This window comes from Bos indicus, chromosome 14 (assembly GCF_029378745.1).
Source record: "Bos indicus isolate NIAB-ARS_2022 breed Sahiwal x Tharparkar chromosome 14, NIAB-ARS_B.indTharparkar_mat_pri_1.0, whole genome shotgun sequence".
NCBI lineage: Eukaryota > Metazoa > Chordata > Mammalia > Artiodactyla > Bovidae > Bos > Bos indicus.
In genome coordinates, this window is record NC_091773.1 from 77,341,153 (window position 1) to 77,358,599 (window position 17,447).

Sequence of the window (17,447 nt, forward strand, 5' to 3'; positions counted from 1 at the left end):
GAAACTTCTGAGGTCGTCACATTTCATTTCATAGTTTTCAAGTTATTACCATGCAAAAATTTATTTTATAACATAAAAACATTTTTAAATAAAAATTTAAATAAAATAAAATTTTAAAATAAAAAGTTTAATAAAATAAAAAAAATTTTATTCAATGACTGGCCAACGCTGTCCTCCAGCCTATAATACAAGTGACTAATCATAGCAGCTATTACTTTTGAGGTTCCTATTAGTATATTGAAGGTGTTAGTTGCTCAATCATGTTCGACTCTGTGACACCATGGACTGTAGCCTGCCAGGTTCCTTTGTCCATGGGATTCTCCAGGCCAGAATACTGGAGTGGGTAATCATTCCCTTCTCCTGGGATCTTCCCGACCCAGGGATCAAACCCAGGTCTCCTGCATTTCGGGCAGATTCTTTACCGTCTGAGCCAGCAAGGAAGTCCCTTAGTACCTTCAGTTTAGCTCGGTCACTCAGTCGTGTCCGACTCTTTGTGACCCCATGAATCGCAGCACGCCAGGCCTCCCTGTCCATCACCAACTCCCGGAGTTCACTCAGACTCATGTCCATTGAGTCTGTGATGCCATTCAGCCATCTCATCCTCTGTCATCCCCTTCTCCTCCTGCCCCCAGTCCCTCCCAGCATTAGGGTCTTCTCTAGTGAGTCAACTCTTCGCAGGAGGTGGCCAAAGTATTGGACATACCCGATTCAGTGCATTCCAAATGGAATAATATTTTATCAAAATCCAATACGTTTTTAATACAGACCTAAAGAATGTAGTTGAAAGAATATCACTTATTCATGCCTTCAACACAGTTTTTAATTTCTCCTGCATGCTCCTATGAGCTCTATTCTAGGCACTGGGGATAAATTAAGGAGCAAGAGAGATTGTGCACTCCACTGAGCGTAGTCTAGTTGGTTGGTACTGGCGAAAGGCAAGTAAACGGACTATAACAATTGGCTTACAGGGAAAATCCACTGGAGAGATTGGAAAAGAAAGATCTTCATTTAGATTTGATAATTACGGAAGAGTTTCCTGAGGAGGTGAAGTAAAAGAACTTAAAAAAGCATGGAAAGGCATTAACCATTGCAAGAATTCAAGAAAGTGCATTTCAAACCGAAGAAGCTCCAAGAACACTCTGTCTAGAGGGAATTAGTTAGGAGAGAGGGTGGTAACAATGTGAGGAGAGAAGGGCTGGTAGGGGCCAGGCCCTACAGGTCACAGAGAAGAGTTGATCTTCTGCTTCAGTGCAACAGCTGTTGCTGGAGAATGTAAGGCTGATGAGGAATACGACCTGATTTGCTTTTGCAGATCACGCTGACTACTACATGGGGTGAAAATGGAGGTAAAAAGCAAGAGAGGAACATTAATTTGCATTGTTATGAATCTAGCAAGACATCGCTTCATGTGATGAAGCTACAGATCTCAATAGCGTTTGTAGTAGTACCACTGGTGAAATGTGTGTGACTGCACAAGGAGGAAGAAACAAGAAACAAAACTCAATTCTACATTTCAGCTTGGTTACCTTTAAAATGAGACAATGGAAATATAGAAAAATACCTTGCTTTCTTCCACATTAGGAGACAGGGAATGGTTATCAGAGATTTAGCTTAGCCGATAGGTGATTGATATTGCCCCTGATGGTCTCCATTTTATGTCTTGAAATATATCTAATATTTTCAGTTAGTTTTAAAATAGGTGCCAACCTCAGCTCTGCCACTTAGTTAGGGCCAGAAAGTTTCCTGAGCACCAGCTTCTGCTTTAATAGCACAGGGGTGTGTTTGCTTTAAGGATGAATTAACATAACACCTCTAAAGTGCTTGAAATACTACCTGGGATTAATAAGCATTCAATAATTACTAGCTTAAAAAACACAGAAATGTAAACGAGATAAAATTTTGCCCTGGGTTAATTAGCTCTTAATTAAAAGAAAATTTCGTGAAGGCAGAAACCAGTAATGTCTTGTTCATAACTGTATGCCAAATAGCCCATTGCTAGACACCAGGCAGCCCTGTAATATTGACACATATTACTGAAGGCAGGCAGGCAAGAAGGGAGGGAGGCAGGGAGGGAGATTTTAATAACAGAAAGTGAATTGTCTGAAGAAGGATCCTATGAAGGAAAGGAATTACTTATATTCCAAACATGATAAGAGACTGCAACATGTTGAAGATTGCTTGAGATTATATATAACTAGAACAGAGGTTCTAGAGATATTTGTAAGCATATACACTGCACTTGTGATTTTCACGTATATAATGTCCACTCACTACGAACAAAGCTAATGGAGGTGATGGAATTCCAGTTGAGCTCTTTCAAATCCTGAAAGATGATGCTGTGAAAGTGCTGCACTCAATATGCCAGCAAATTTAGAAAACTCAGCAGTGGCCACAGGACTGTAAAAGGTCAATTTTCATTCCAATCCCAAAGAAAGGCAATGCTAAAGAATGTTCAAACTACTGCACAATTGCACTCATCTCACATGCTAGTAAAGTAATGCTCAAAATTCTCCAAGCCAGGCTTCAGCAATACGTGCACCATGAACTTCCTGATGTTCAAGCTGGTTTTAGAAAAGGCAGAGGAACCAGAGATCAAATTGCCAACATCCGCTGGATCATGGAAAAAGCAAGAGAGTTCCAGAAAAACATCTATTCCTGCTTTATTGACTATGCCATAGCCTTTGACTGTGTGGATCACAATCAACTGTGGAAAATTCTGAAAGAGATGGGAATATCAGACCACCTGACCTGCCTCTTGAGAAATCTGTATGCAGGTCAGGAAGCAACAGTTAGAACTGGACATGGAACAACAGACTGGTTCCAAATAGGAAAAGGAGTACATCAAGGCTGTATATTGTCATCCTGCTTATCTAACTTATATGCAGAGTACATCATGAGAAACACCGGATTGGAAGAAGCACAAGCTGGAATCAAGATTGCCAGGAGAAATATCAATAAACTCAGATATACAGATGACACCGCCCTTATGGCAGAAAGTGAAGAGGAACTAAAGAGCCTCTTGATGAAAGTGAAAGTGGAGAGTGAAAAAGTTGGCTTAAAGCTCAACATTCAGAAAACAAAGATCATGGCATCTGGTCCCATCACTTGATGGGAAATAGATGGGGAAACAGTGGAAACAGTGTCAGACTTTATTTTGGGGGGCTCCAAATTCACTGCAGATGGTGATTGCAGCCATGAAATTAAAAGACGCTTACTCCTTGGAAGGAAAGTTATGACCAACCTAGATAGCACATTGAAAAGCAGAGACATTACTATGCCAACAAAAGTCCGACTAGTCAAGGCTATGGTTTTTCCTGTGGTCATGTATGGATGTGAGAGTTGGACTGTGAAGAAAGCTGAGCGCTGAAGAATTGATGCTTTTGAACTGTGGTGTTGGAGAAGACTCTTGAGAGTCCCTTGGACTGCAAGGAGATCCAACCAGTCCATTCTGAAGGAGATCAGCCCTGGGATTTCTTTGGAGGGAATGATGCTGAAGCTGAAACTCCAGTACTTTGGCCACCTCATGCGAAGAGTTGACTCATTGGAAAAGACTCTGATGCTGGGAGGCATTGGGGGCAGGAGGAGAAGGGGACGACAGAGGATGAGATGGCTGGATGGCATCACTGACTCGATGGACGTGAGTCTGAGTGAACTCTGGGAGTTGGTGATGGACAGGGAGGCCTGGCGTGCTGCGATTCATGGGGTCGCAGAGTCCGACATGACTGAGCGACTGAACTGAACTGAATGTGCACTCTAGAGTCTGATTTCAATTTCCAAAATATACCTCCAGGGTATCCATTTATCGTCATTTCCACTGTTAATGTCTTAGTAGAAGTCACAGACGTCCCTCCCCTGGACTACTGCTGTGTCTTCTGGGTATGCCGAGAAAACGCTAAACTCCTTCCAGCCACAGTGCCTTTCAGCTTGGAGGATCTTCTTCTGGAATGCTCTTCCTCTGCGCTCTTTCCCTTTACTCAGGCTTCAGCTTAAAAGTCACCAGCTCTGGGAATGAAACTTGGTGCCACCACTATGGAGAACAGGATGGAGGCTCCTTTAAAAACTAAAAATAGAGTTACATACAGCCCTGCAATCACACACCTGGACATATATCTAGAGAAAAATCATAACTTGAAAAAATATATGCACCTCAGTGTTCCCTGAAGCACTGTTTATGATAGCCAAGATGTGGAGGCTACTTGAATGTCCATGGACAGATGAGTGGGTAAAGAAATCTGGCGTATATATACGATGGGACATTTGTCGTTGTTGCTTAGCTGCTAAGCTGTTCCTGACTCTTTGGTGACCCCCTGGACTGTAGCCTGCCAGGCTCCTCTGTCCATGGGATTTCCCAGGCAAGAATAATGGAGTGGGTTGCCATTTCCTTCTCTAGGGGATCTTCCCGATCCAGGGATCGAACCCGCATCTCCTGCATTGGCAGGTGGATTGTTTTACCACTGAGTTAACTGGCAAGCCCATTAGCGGAACATTATTCAGCCATAAAAAAAAGAATGAAATAATGCCATTTGCAGCAATTTGGATGGACCTAGAGATTCTCACACTGAGTGAAAGCAGACAAGAATAAATATATGATACAGCTTACATATGGGTTCTGGAAAAAATACACAAACAAATTTATCTACAAATCAGAAACAGACCCACAGACATAGGGGAAAAGTTATGGTTACCAAAGGGGAAGGTAGAGGACAGGGATAAATTAGGACTGGATTTCCATAAACACACTACTTAAATATATAACCAAGAAGGACCAACTGTATAGCACAGAGAACTATACTTGATATTTTGTAATAACCTATAAGGGAAATCTGAAAAATAATATACATATATATATACATATACATGGATAATATATATATATGCACATGTGTGTATATCTATATCTATGTATGTATATGTATATGTGTGCACGCTCAGTCACTCAGTTGTGTTCAACTCTTTGTGACCTGTAAATTACTGCAGTCCACCAGGCTCCTCTGTCCATGAGATTTTCCAGGCAAGAATACTGGAGTGGGTAGCCATTTTCTCCTCTAAGGGATCTTCCCAACACACGGATTCAACCCGAATCTCCTGCAGCTCCTGCATTGGCAGATGGATTCTTTACCACTTGGGAAGCCCCTTATATGCATCAATAAAAAACCATGTCACCAACTCAAGAGTGTCCGTTCTTGGCCATCTCACCCAAGTAGATTCCCCTTCATTTTTGCAAAAACATCATGTCTGTTTTCTTTCTTCTACTTATTAAAATACATAGTAATTTATCTGTTTGTTTCTTGAAATGAATGGTTGAATTTGTTTCTCATTTGACTGTCCTCAAAATAAACTGGATGAGAATTTATTGAAAACACTGTTGTCCTTTGTTTCTTCCAAAGACTTAAAATTTGTGGTGGGACCTACAAGTTCAAATTAAACACATGATTTTCCGAGCAGCATATCAGAGAGCACCTGTTAGTCACAGGTTCCCTATTTATAGGGAATTAAAACCACTCTGCAAACTTCAGAAAAGTCATCTGCCTACCACAAGAGTAATTACGGTAATTTCCATCTCTTGCCCCTTCCACTCTCTGGTAGGCATCTGCTCTCATGGCATGCAAAATGAAATCCCAATTCAGGAATGAAAACCTGAAACCATGCTATCTGCTTTTGTGTACTCTGGCACTGTCTTATTTGGAATTATCCAAGAATGAAAATATGAGCTAAGCTGTTTGCTTTTTTAAACACCGAACGTGTCGATCCTGAAATTCCACTGGGCAGGCTTTTACTCCCCGCAAAGATAAGAGTTCCTGCTGACCTTGAATTATTCAGATATCTAGCGACACAATACCCTCCAATGTATTCACTCTGAACAGATAGAATTTGAGCCAAATTATCTCACAATCAAAGTCGGTCTGTTATAACTCATTAAATAACATGGAATTTAAAAGAATTTTTAGGAAAGCTTTAAGATCTGGGGCTCTGAAATCCAGCAACCTGAGTTTGAGTGTTAGCAGTAACAAGTGAAGTATCCTTGGGTAAGGAAACTCCATAACTAGAGATGAAGCTGTATCTTCAACTACAAAATGAAGATAAAGTATTTCATTAAGATCTTGTCAGACCTAAATATGCCAATGCATGTGGAATATTTTCAATAGTAGCTTCCTTAATACATATTAGGGCTTCCCTGATAGCTCAGTTGGTAAAGAATCCGTCTGCAATGCAGGAGACCCTGGTTAAATTCCTGGGTCGGGAAGATCCCCTGGAGAAGGGAAAGACTACCCACTCCAGCATTCTGGCCTGGAGAATTCCATGGACTATATAGTCCATGGGGTTGCAAAGAGTCTGACACGACTGAATGACTTTCACTAATACATATTAGCTGATACAATAATAATGAGTATTATCATTGTTGTTATTGGGTCTTTGATTTCAAATGGATCCCATGAATTCTCAAGTCCCAACCTCAGTGACGATCCAGGGACCTCCAGTTACAAGTACTCATCCAGAGTCCTCTTGAATGATTTGCACGAGTAACTGCTCAGTAAATTATAAAGTAGATATTCCCTTTTCCACAACTCCAGCTATCTGAAAATTAGATTATTCCCTTTTCCACAACTCCAGCTATCTGAAAATAACTTAATCACAAATCTGTCTCCCTATCTTGTGTGGGGTTCTAGTTCTGTGAGACTAAATAAAATTAAACTAAACCTCCAGCCCTAAGATATGCCTTCAAGTCTTTGAAAAAAGTTAATCCATTACACTTCCGCCACCTCCACAGTACTGCCCAATTCTTCATACTAAGCTAAACATGAGTTTGGGTAGACTCTGGGAGTTGATGATGGACTGGGAGGCCCGGCATGCTGCAGTCCATGGGGTCGCAAAGAGTCGGACACGACTGAGCGACTGAACTGAACTGAACAACTGAAGCGAAACATCTCCAGTGACACAGTTTCATTTTTCTGATCTCTCTCCTCCAAACATATTCCACTTTGCTGATATTCTTCCTAACAATGACTGAACAAAATACTTCAAAATTTGTCTGACAAGAGCAGTGACTGGAAGTGCAATTACATTCCTTTCCCTGGACACTACTTTTCGTTTAATGCAAGATAAGAATGCCTCAGCTGTTTTGGCTCACACCTTTGAATGATATTGAGCTTGCTCTCAATTAAATATCCAAGTCTTTTTCATGCAAATTCCTGTTAAGCCAGTTCTCCCTGCATCCTGTGTTCATATCAGCCCATCGTTCCAGTCTGATGAAATCTTTTTTGAATCCTGATTCCTCCTTTGAGTGTATTAACTATCACTTCCAGCTTTGTGTCAACAGCAAATGCGGTCAGCCTGCCTCTGTGTCTTCATTTCCGTTGTAGCTAAGTCCGTCAAATAGGATCCAGCTATGGGAAGAACTCTTTGACCACTCTGGGGATATCCCTCCAGGTCGAGGTCAGTCCGTGAATTAACATTCTCTGCGGACAGTTATTCTCTCTGTAAATCTCCCTAATTACAATGTTCCTATTCTTACTTACAAGCACGCTGCTGTTGATATGTGACTAAATGGACCATCAGGGGCTTTGGGCCCAAATATGTGCTGTGCTTAGTCGCTCCGTCGTGTCCAACTCTTTGCGACCCCATTGGCTGTAGCCCACCAGGCTCCTCTGTCTATGGGGATTCTCCAGGCAAGAATACTGGAGTGGATTGCCATGCTCTCCTCCAGGGAATCTTCCCAACCCAGGGATGGAACCCAGGTCTCCAGCATTACAGGCGATTCTTTACCATTTGGGCCACCAGGGAAGGCCAGGAATATGGAGTGGGTAGACTGTCCCTTCTCCAGGGGATCTTCTAGACCCAGGAATTGAACCAGGATCTCCTGTGTTGCAGGCACATTCTTTACCAGCTAAGATACCAGGGAAGCCTGGGCTCAAATATAACTGCATTCAAATCCTTGCTTTGTCACTGATTACCTGTGTAATGCTGGGCCATTTATTTAACCTCGCTGAACTTCTTTTGCCTAATTTACAAAATAGTTTTTGACTAGTAAGCTAATTCCATGAAGAGCTGTGTCTTGTTGATCTGTGTGCTAAATCGCTTCAGTTGCGTACAACTCTATGCAACCCCATGGACTGTAGCCCACCAGGTTCCTCTGTCCATGGGATTCTCCAGGCAAGAATACTGGGTGGGATGCCGTGCGCTCCTCCAGGGGGCCTTTCTGACCCAGGGGTTCCACCCATGTCTCTTACGTCTCCTGCATTAGCAGGCAGATTCTTCACCAGTAGCATCACCTGGGGAGCCCCTGTGTTATCTCCAATAGCCCGCATACTTTAGGCACATTCTCAGTAAATTTGCAAAATGAATTGCTGAATAAATAAAGGAACAGTGATTGAGTCAAATTGCTTATGCAGATCAACATACGTTGCCTGCGTCCATCTCTGATCTGCTTGTCTGGTCCACTTATGGAAAATGATAGTAAATGAGATTGTTATTAAAATATTATTCTTAAATTATCCACTTAGCTCCTAATAACCACTATATCTATTTTTATTAAGATATAATTCACATATTGTAAAATGTACCCTTTTAAAGTATACAATCTGGTGGCTTTTAGTATATTCACAGAGTTGTACAAACATCAGAAATCAATTTCAGAATATTTTTATCATCTGGAGAAGAAATCCTGTATCCATTAGGAGTCACTCCCCAATTTCTTTCGAACTTTCAGTCCTAGACAACTACTAATCTACTTTCTGATTCTACAGATTTGCCTGTTATCTAACATTTTAGGTAAACAGAATCATTTAATAAGTTGCCTTCTGTGGTTGTATTCTTTCACTTAATTTTTTCAGTGTTTATCCAGGTTGTAGCCTGTATTAGTACTTCATTCCTTTAGGGACAACTAGTATTGTATGCGGAGAAGGCAATGGCACCCCACTCCAGTACTCTTGCCTGGAAAATCCCATGGACGGAGGAGCCTGGTAGGCTGCAGTCCATGGGGTCGAGAAGAGTCGGATACGACTGAGCAACTTCACTTTCACTTTTCACTTTCATGCATTGGAGAAGGAAATGGCAACCCACTCCAGTGTTCTTGCCTGGAGAATCCGAGGGACGGGGGAGCCTGGTGGGCTGCCGTCCATTGGGTCGCACAGAGTCGGACACGACTGAAGCGACTTAGCAGCAGCAGCAGCAGCAGGCTTGTATGGATGCACCATGTTTTATTTATCCACTCACTAGTTTATAGACATGGGAGTTGTTTCAACTTTTGGCTATTATGAATAACGCTGCTATGAGCACTTGCACAAAAGTTATCGGATGGACATACGTTTTCATTTCTCTTAGATGTATATCCATGAGTGGACTTACTGGTTACAGGGTTACTCTATTCAGTGTACTAAGGCATTGTTTTCAAAAGCAGCTGTATCAATACCATTTTTCCTTCCCACCAACGATGTAGGAGGGTTCTAAGTTCTTCACACGCTAATCAACATATGCTCTTTATTTCAGCATTTATTTTTTTTTCTTTTAAAATTATTTATTTTGTATTGTAGTATAGCCAGTTGACAAACAATGTAATAGTTTCAGGTAAACAGTGAAGAAACTCCGCCATACAAATACACGGACCGATTCTCCCCCAACTCCCCTCCCATCCAGGCTGTCACACAACATTGAGCAGAGCTCCATGTGCTATACAGGAGATCCTTGCTGGTTATCCATTTTAAGTACAGCTGAATGTACGTGTCCATCCCAAACTCCCTAACTATCCCTTCCTCTCAGAAACCAAAAGCTCATTCAGGAAGCCTGAGTCTGTTTCTGTTTTGTGCTTAAGTTCACTTGTATCATTTCTTTTTTAGACAGATTCCACATGCAAGGGATGTCACATGATATTCCACCTTCTCGGTCTGGCTTACTTCACTCAGGATGACACTCTCTAGATCCATCCATGGTGCTGCAAATGGCATTATTTCATTCTTTTTCACGGCTGAGTAGTATCCCATTGTATATATGTACCACATCTTCTTTATCTATTCCTCTGTTGACGGACATTTAGGTTGCTTCCGTGTCTAGCCAACACTTGTTATTGTTCAACCTCTTGGTTGTAGGCATCTTAGTGTGTGTAGTGCTACCGCACTGTGGTTTTGACTTGTATTTCCATGAGGACAAATGCGGCTAGGCATCTTTGCTTGTGCTTCCTTTCCATTTGTATATCTTCTTTGAAGTATGCCTATCCAAAGTATTTGCTCGTTTTTCAATTTTGTCTTTTTATTGTTGAGTTGTAAGAGGTCTTTTATATTCTAGATACTAGTCCTTTATCAGATGTATGATTTGCAAGTATTTTCTCCCATTCCATGGGCTATCTTTTAACTTTTTTGTTAATGTCTTTTGAAACACAATTTTTTTTTAAATTGATGAAGTTATATGTATGTATATGTGCATGTATCTTATTCTTGTGTTTTTAGTGTCATATGTAAGAAACCATTGCCTAATCCAAAGTTACAAAGTTATGCATCTGCCTTCTTTTATGGTTTCTTCTAAGAGTTTTACAGTTTTGCACTGAGGTCTGTAACCATATGGAATTAATTTTTGTATATGGCATGAGATCGCGGCCTTTCTTCATTCTACAGCATATGAGTAGCCAGTTGTGCTAGAACAGTTAGTCAAAAAGGTTGATTTTTCTATGTTAAATATTCTTGGAATCCTTGTTGAAAATCAGTTGACTGTAATTTTTTTTTTTTTTACTATACTTTCAATTATCTTCCAGTGCCCTACACCTCTATCCTTATGCCAGGACCACATTGTCTTGAATACTGTAACTTTGTAGTAAGTTTTGAAATTGACAGATGTGAGTCCATCTTTGTTGGTTTTCAAGACTGTTTAAACTATCTGGGTCTCTTGTATTTTACTGTAAATTTTAGAATAGATGGCCCATTTCTGTTAAAAAAAAAAAAAAAGACAGCTAGGATTTTAATAGGAACTGCATTACCAAGAGGATTTGAGGAGTATTTCCATCTTAAAAATATCAAGCTTTCAAACCATTTATTTCAACGATGTTTTGTAGCTTTCAGTGTATAAGTCATGAACTTTTTTGTTAATTTTATTTGTAACAATTTTATTATTTTTGATGCAACTGTAAATGAATTTTTTAAAAAGTTTCCTTTCATATTATTCATTGCTAGTGTTATAGATGTGTAACAGATTTTTGCATTATTTCTTGCATGCTGAAATCTTATTTATTAGCTGTAATAAGAGATTCTTTTTTGCATCTTCCCTAGGATCTTTTCTATGTAAGATGTCTTTTGTAACTATAGATAATTTTACTTCTTCCTTTCTGATTTTGATGCCTGTTATTTCCCTTTCTTGCTTAATTATGCTTGCTGAATCTCCAGTACAATGTTGTATTGTATGTTGAATGTTGAAGTGGTGAGAGTGGATATCCTTTTCCTATTACTGATTTGGAGAAAAAATTTCATTGTTTTATGATTAAGTATGATATTAGCTATGGGAGTTCATAGATGCCCTCTATCAAGTTGGGGAAGTTTCTTTCTGTTCCTGATTTGTTAAATATATATATATATATATCATGCAAGGGTACTGGATTTTTTTCAAAAGCTTTTCTGTATCTATTGAGGTGACCATGTGGTTTTTGTCCTTTTTTTCTATTAATATGGTGCATTATATTGATTTATTTTCATATGTTGAAACAACCTTGCATTCTAGGATAAATCTTATGTGGTCATGGAATATAATACTTTTTAAAAAATGTCACTGGATTCAGTTTGCTAGTAGCTCAATGAACCAATATTTTCCAAATGGCCGAAGGATGATATTACAAAATCATGTGTGGGTAAACAGTCTATTTAAAGTACAAGATAGGCCATGGATTTTAATGTGACAGGACATGAAAAACTTATTAACATGGTTTTAGATTCTACATTGAAGCTAATCTTTAAGAATCTACTATTTGTTGAGTTTTAGGGTAATATTAAAAAATTAGCCATAATTATACAAAAAGCTTGTTAAAATGTAGCCAGTTCTGCTCTAATGCATGTTTTGAAAATCTAAAGTTGTTATAACCAGAACCATTCAAAGAGGGCAATAAACCGCAGCCAGCTGAATGGAGGTGTGCAGGGCTATAGAAAGTGCATCGAGGCAATGCTTCGTGAGTACACTGGGCCACATCTGTTCACACCTGGTGTTACAAGCTTCCCTTTAACACCTGTCACTGGTTCTCAGAAACGCCCAAGCTGTAAGCCTTCTGATGGCCAATGGCATGTGGTTCCTGCCCTAAACTCTCTTAACACCCCCATTGCCTCTCAGTTTATTTTTCCCTCTCTTATGTGCTCATAAGTCAGTGATCTTAGGATGGAAAAGATGATATCGTTTAGGAAAAGGGCATACATGTGGCAACAGAAGTGGGAGCCAAGGCGTACCAGTAAGGCACCCACTTGTGCAAGCAAACTTCAGACAATTTTAAGGTAAAGTACCATGTGTATTACAGGGCTTACTCGTTTCTTAATCACTTAGCCTGTGTAAAACTGTGCTACTGGTTTTAACGTGTCACTGAGGAGTTTATGAGTGTTATATTCCTAACCCTATTTTCCTATCAGCTTTGTGTGTTTTTTATGGGGCTTCCCTGGTAGCTCAATTGGTAAAGAATCTGCCTGCAGTGCAGGAGACCCAGGTTCAGTCCCTGGGTCTGGAAGATCCCCTGGAGAGGGAAATGGCAACCCACTCCGGAACTCTTGCCTGGGAAAGCCTACGAACAGAGGAGCCTGGCGGGCTACAATCCGGGGTTCACAAGAGGCGGCCACAACTGAGCAACTAACGCTTGATACTGCTGGATGCCATGTCAGTAATATTTACATCTAGGAAGAAAAGCGAATGAACAAAACAACCAAAATGCCCCCAAATCAGCGTCATGAAGAAGCCACTCTAAGGAATCTTTTCTAGGTACCTGTTTAGAATGAGGGGTTTCAGTTTTTGGAGCTCTCCCATCTACATCACACTCTGCCAGTGTTTGTGAATGTCAGCATACAACACAATAAACTTTGAATAGAATTAACATGCAGTATTCCTTTCTCTTAAAAGATACCACCTTTCCAGTCCTATCATTGCTGGCTTATGTGAGCACTGATTCATTCAAAAATTTGTATTAGTATATACCAGGAATATAAAACTGAACAAAAGAAAAACTGGACAGACATACGTGCCCTCATTTAGTCTAGCTGAGGGAAATGGACAATTCACGAAAGTGATAAGTAAATTGTACAGCAATTTCAAATGTGATTAGCACTTTTGAGAAAAAGGAAAAAGTGAGATGCCAATTTAAAAAAAAGGTGAGAGATGGGAGACCCTGGTTTCCCGGTGGGTGGTCACTTTCTTCCCTGCAAGGATGACGTTTGTACCAGTGATTAGAAGATATTTCAATGATTTAGGTTCTCTGTCGAGTTGGTGTCATGATGTTTCCCCTTCAAAGTCTCCCTGGGCACGCAGCACCTGCCTTTCTGCCGTGTGAAACAGCCCCGTGTTCCTGTGGGCTACTCTTCCTCCTCCAGCATCTCCATGCATTCTTGTCCCTTTTCCAGTCCTCATCAAATATCTTTCCAGTGCGCCTACGATGGAGGGTGTGTTCTCCCAGCAGGAGAGACATTCATTCCTCTAAATGGCATTTTTAAAAAACATTTGACTTGTATCGTGACTGTCTTATAATAATGTCCTCTAAACAGTTTCCCCTTTTGGGTACACTCTCCAAGCCCACTCTTCTAAATCGCCCTTTTCCTGCCATAATGCATGTTTCTTCCAGAACAAGCTGCCAGTCTCTGTTATTTTTTATGTAGACCATTATTCTCTATTACCTGAGGAATCTGTCTTTGTATATATTTTTTTAAATTTTACAAAAGTAATCCCAGCTATGGGACTTCTTTGGTAATCCACTGGTTAAGACTCCATGCTTCTAATGCAGGGAGCATGGGTTTGCTCCCTGGCCAGAGAACTAAGATCCCACAGGCCTGCCACACAGTGTGACCAAAACAAAACAAACAAAAAAAGAAAACAAACAAACAAAAAAAAACCAGAAATAATTTCAACTAACTTTAGAAAGCTATGTTTAAGTTGCTTACCAATGTTCACTTCAATACTTTATGCGTACAAATAGAGAGCAGTTTACCAGACACGAGCATTTGAATTAGCAAAAGAGTCCCCCAGATCTGAAGCCTCAAGAAATACTGGTATCATTTTCCCAAGAATATTTATACTATCTAAGGACATCTATATTCAAAGAATTTCATTATAGGTAATGTCATGATGGTAAGATACAATTCCTAAAATCATTGAGTCACAGTTTGGGAGAGGTACTTTCCCCGGCAGGATGCAAAGAGACAGGAATTAGCATGCGTTCAGCTTCTACTAGATATAAAGCTCAATGATGGTCCTCACAGCACTGTAAAGAGATAGATTGTAATATACCCATGTGACAAAAGATGCAGCTGTGGTCTAAGAAGGTAAGTAAACTCCTTCAGGTCACGCAGTTGTAGACTGGCAGAGTTCAGACTCAAAAACCGGTCTGTCTTTCCAGTAGTTCATACAACAACAGAACTCAAACAATCCCCTTTCTAAAGAGTAATTAATATAGAAATCCAAGCCATAACAATTTACCAACCAAACAAAGAACAGTTGAGGCGCATCCAGTTCTTAAAGTGCCTAAGGATAGTTCATTGAAGAGCCACCAGTTTACATGAAAAAGAGATGTAGAATTTGTGACTGGAAAAGAGATCAAAGGTCAAAATCCTTGTATCACCCCCAAAATACACAGAGCAGGAAAGATTTTTTCCCAGGACCTTATAAAATTCTCTTTAAAACCTTTATTTTCAGCATATTTTAAGATGGAATGACAAACATTTAACAAATACTTGTGTGTTGAAATACACATTGAATAACACAGTGGTGAACATTCAAGAGTGACATGTGAATTTTTGTTCGGGTACAAAGTATATGGAGGGAGTGTCTGTCTCATCATTGCCAAGATTGCAATTATCAAGCTGATTACTGGAGTCAGCTTCCCTCTTGGTTCATGCAAGGGCGTGATCATGGGTCCTGTGGTCTTTGCCTCTACAGAGAATAGTTAGCCCTGCTCTGAGAAAACATGTTGCATAACCACCAACAGCAAACGAGGCCAGACGTCGTGAGTTCACATTCCTGGTCCAAAGACCAGTTGTGAACGGGAGTGGGGATGACTTGCAGCCCACCAAAAAGAACCATGAGTGGAAAACCAGCTCAGTCACTGAGGTTTAACCAAGGATTGTCTTTAATATCAGTACCGTGACCATCAGGCTTCCCTGGTGGCTCAGATGGTCGAGAATCTGCCTCCAAGCAGGAGACCCAGGTTCAATCGCTGGGTCGCTACACTGAGGAACTAACATTTTCACTTTTCACGACGACTATACAATTTATCCTCCAAACTAGAGCTTTTTAGAGGGGACTGTTATTAATAAATACCTTAGGATAACAGGCACAAACTGGGGTTGCCCCTGAAAGTGCAGGACTATTATTAGTATCATGTCTGTAAATAAGAAGATAAGCATCTCAACAGCGCATATGCACTATGAAGGGTCACAGCCTTTCTGGGATCATTTTGGACTAAAGAAGCTACATGATAATTCCAGCCAGAAGCATTCCCTCTGGTCTGGGGAATAGAGACCCATGATTAAATGAACCTCAGCCTGTATTAGCGTGCAGAAAGCAAGACCACGGTTCTGTTTTACCTTTTGTCTCAAGAATACAAACTCCAAGACCAAAGGGCATCGATATGGAGTAAACCACGACTTTCACCCTCTTCCCTGGAGCCTCGTGGCATTTTGTTCATATTTAGATACTGCTGCTGCTAAGTCGCTTTAGTCGTGTCTGACTCTGTGCGACCCTATAGATGGCAGCCCACCAGGCTCCCCCTTCCCTGGGATCCTCCAGGCAAGAACACTGGAGTGGGTTGCCATTTCCTTCTCCAATGCATGAAAGTGAAAAGTGAAAGTGACCCCATAGATGGCAGCCCACCAGGCTCCCCTGTCCCTGGGATTCTCCAGGCAAGAACACTGGAGTGGGTTGCCATTTCCTTCTCCAATGCATGAAAGTGAAAAGTGAAAGTGAAGTCTCTCAGTTGTGTCTGACTCTTAGCGACCCCATGGACTGCAGCCCACCAGGCTCCTCCGTCCATGGGATTTTCCAGGCGAGAGTACTGGAGTGGGGTGCCATTGTCTTCTCCAATTTAGATACTAGCACTTAATAAGATCTGTGGCCCTTCATCTTATTCCCTATCTATGAGCAACTTTAGAACAAAGACCATTTATCTTACTCAACTCTGGAGCCCAGATGAGATGAAACGAGATGAGACGGGATTCACACAGAGCCGCATAGTGAGTCTTCAGTAGACACAGAGGTACGTTGAATGAAAATGGTAGGATCGAGATTCTTAATCCTGAAAACTGTAGGATTTACTCAATCGACTAACACGGAACTTAAGAAATGAATTTTCCATCTTGGTTACTGAAGACCCAACTGATTGAGTTTCAGGAGGAACCTCCTTAGAAAATCCGAGTGAGTGCCTCTGACCCTCACTTGTTTTACTTTGCTTTCATATGCAAATATAAGAATGAGAGCAAAATAGATCTTATCTCAACGGTAACGACAGACTTCGATCCACTTTAGCTTTGCCAGTTACTTGTTTAATCTCTGCAGAGCCTTTTTGGTGATTTCAGCTGTATTCTGCAGGCAGGGTATCAGTTTTACCAGCCTATTTTTGTGTTTGCTAAGCAGAAACGATGGCTGTGTGTCCTAAGATGGGCTGGCATGGTAAATATTTCTTTTGAACTCACCCTGCCCGCTGTACCTTTCTTTCTCTTCAGCCGCCATGGAATCAGAGTTCTAAATAAAGAACTTACATGTGTTTTTAAGCAGCCAAATTCACCTCTGTTTATTTCACCTCCAGGAATATCCTTTGGCTAAAGCTCTGGGAGCTTCATTGGCTGGTGGCTCGGTTAAGACAGACCACGACATACTTCCAAGACAGTTTCTGGGCCGAATTCAATTAGAGCTGCTTCAAATTCTTTTCAGACATGGACAGGGCATAAATACATATATTTTTGATAGCAACTATGGAAGAGTTGCGGCATTGTATCTTTTCTGGAATGAGGTGGGATATAAATAAATAGGTAACTACGCAGAGCTCCATCTCAGATATTTGTTTACAAGGGAAAGGTCTGAAGCCTCCAGTCCATCCTCTCTATGTGGCCAGAGTTATTTTCCTAAAGGGAGAAATGGATCCCATCACAGCCCTGCCTCCAATCCTCCCAAGTCTTACTTGACCCACAGGTTTGTATGTCTTACCTCCACTTACAAGGCCCAGGGTGCTATAAACTTCCCTGACTCATCTCTCCCACCCTCTCACATGCTCCTTCCATTCCAGGGTGTGGCATGGT

The 17,447-nt window shown here is 40.9% G+C and overlaps 1 long non-coding RNA gene across 1 annotated transcript in view; it reads right to left on the reverse strand.

Moving 5' to 3' along the window:
• The window catches only part of LOC139186978 (uncharacterized), a 24,492-nt gene extending 7,658 nt beyond the window's left edge, over positions 1 to 16,834 (reverse strand). Inside the window, exon 1 of the long non-coding RNA XR_011570684.1 lies at positions 16,325 to 16,834. This is a non-coding gene — a long non-coding RNA (uncharacterized lncRNA). The remainder of the gene's footprint in view (positions 1 to 16,324) is intronic.
• Between the last annotated feature and the right edge of the window lie 613 nt (positions 16,835 to 17,447).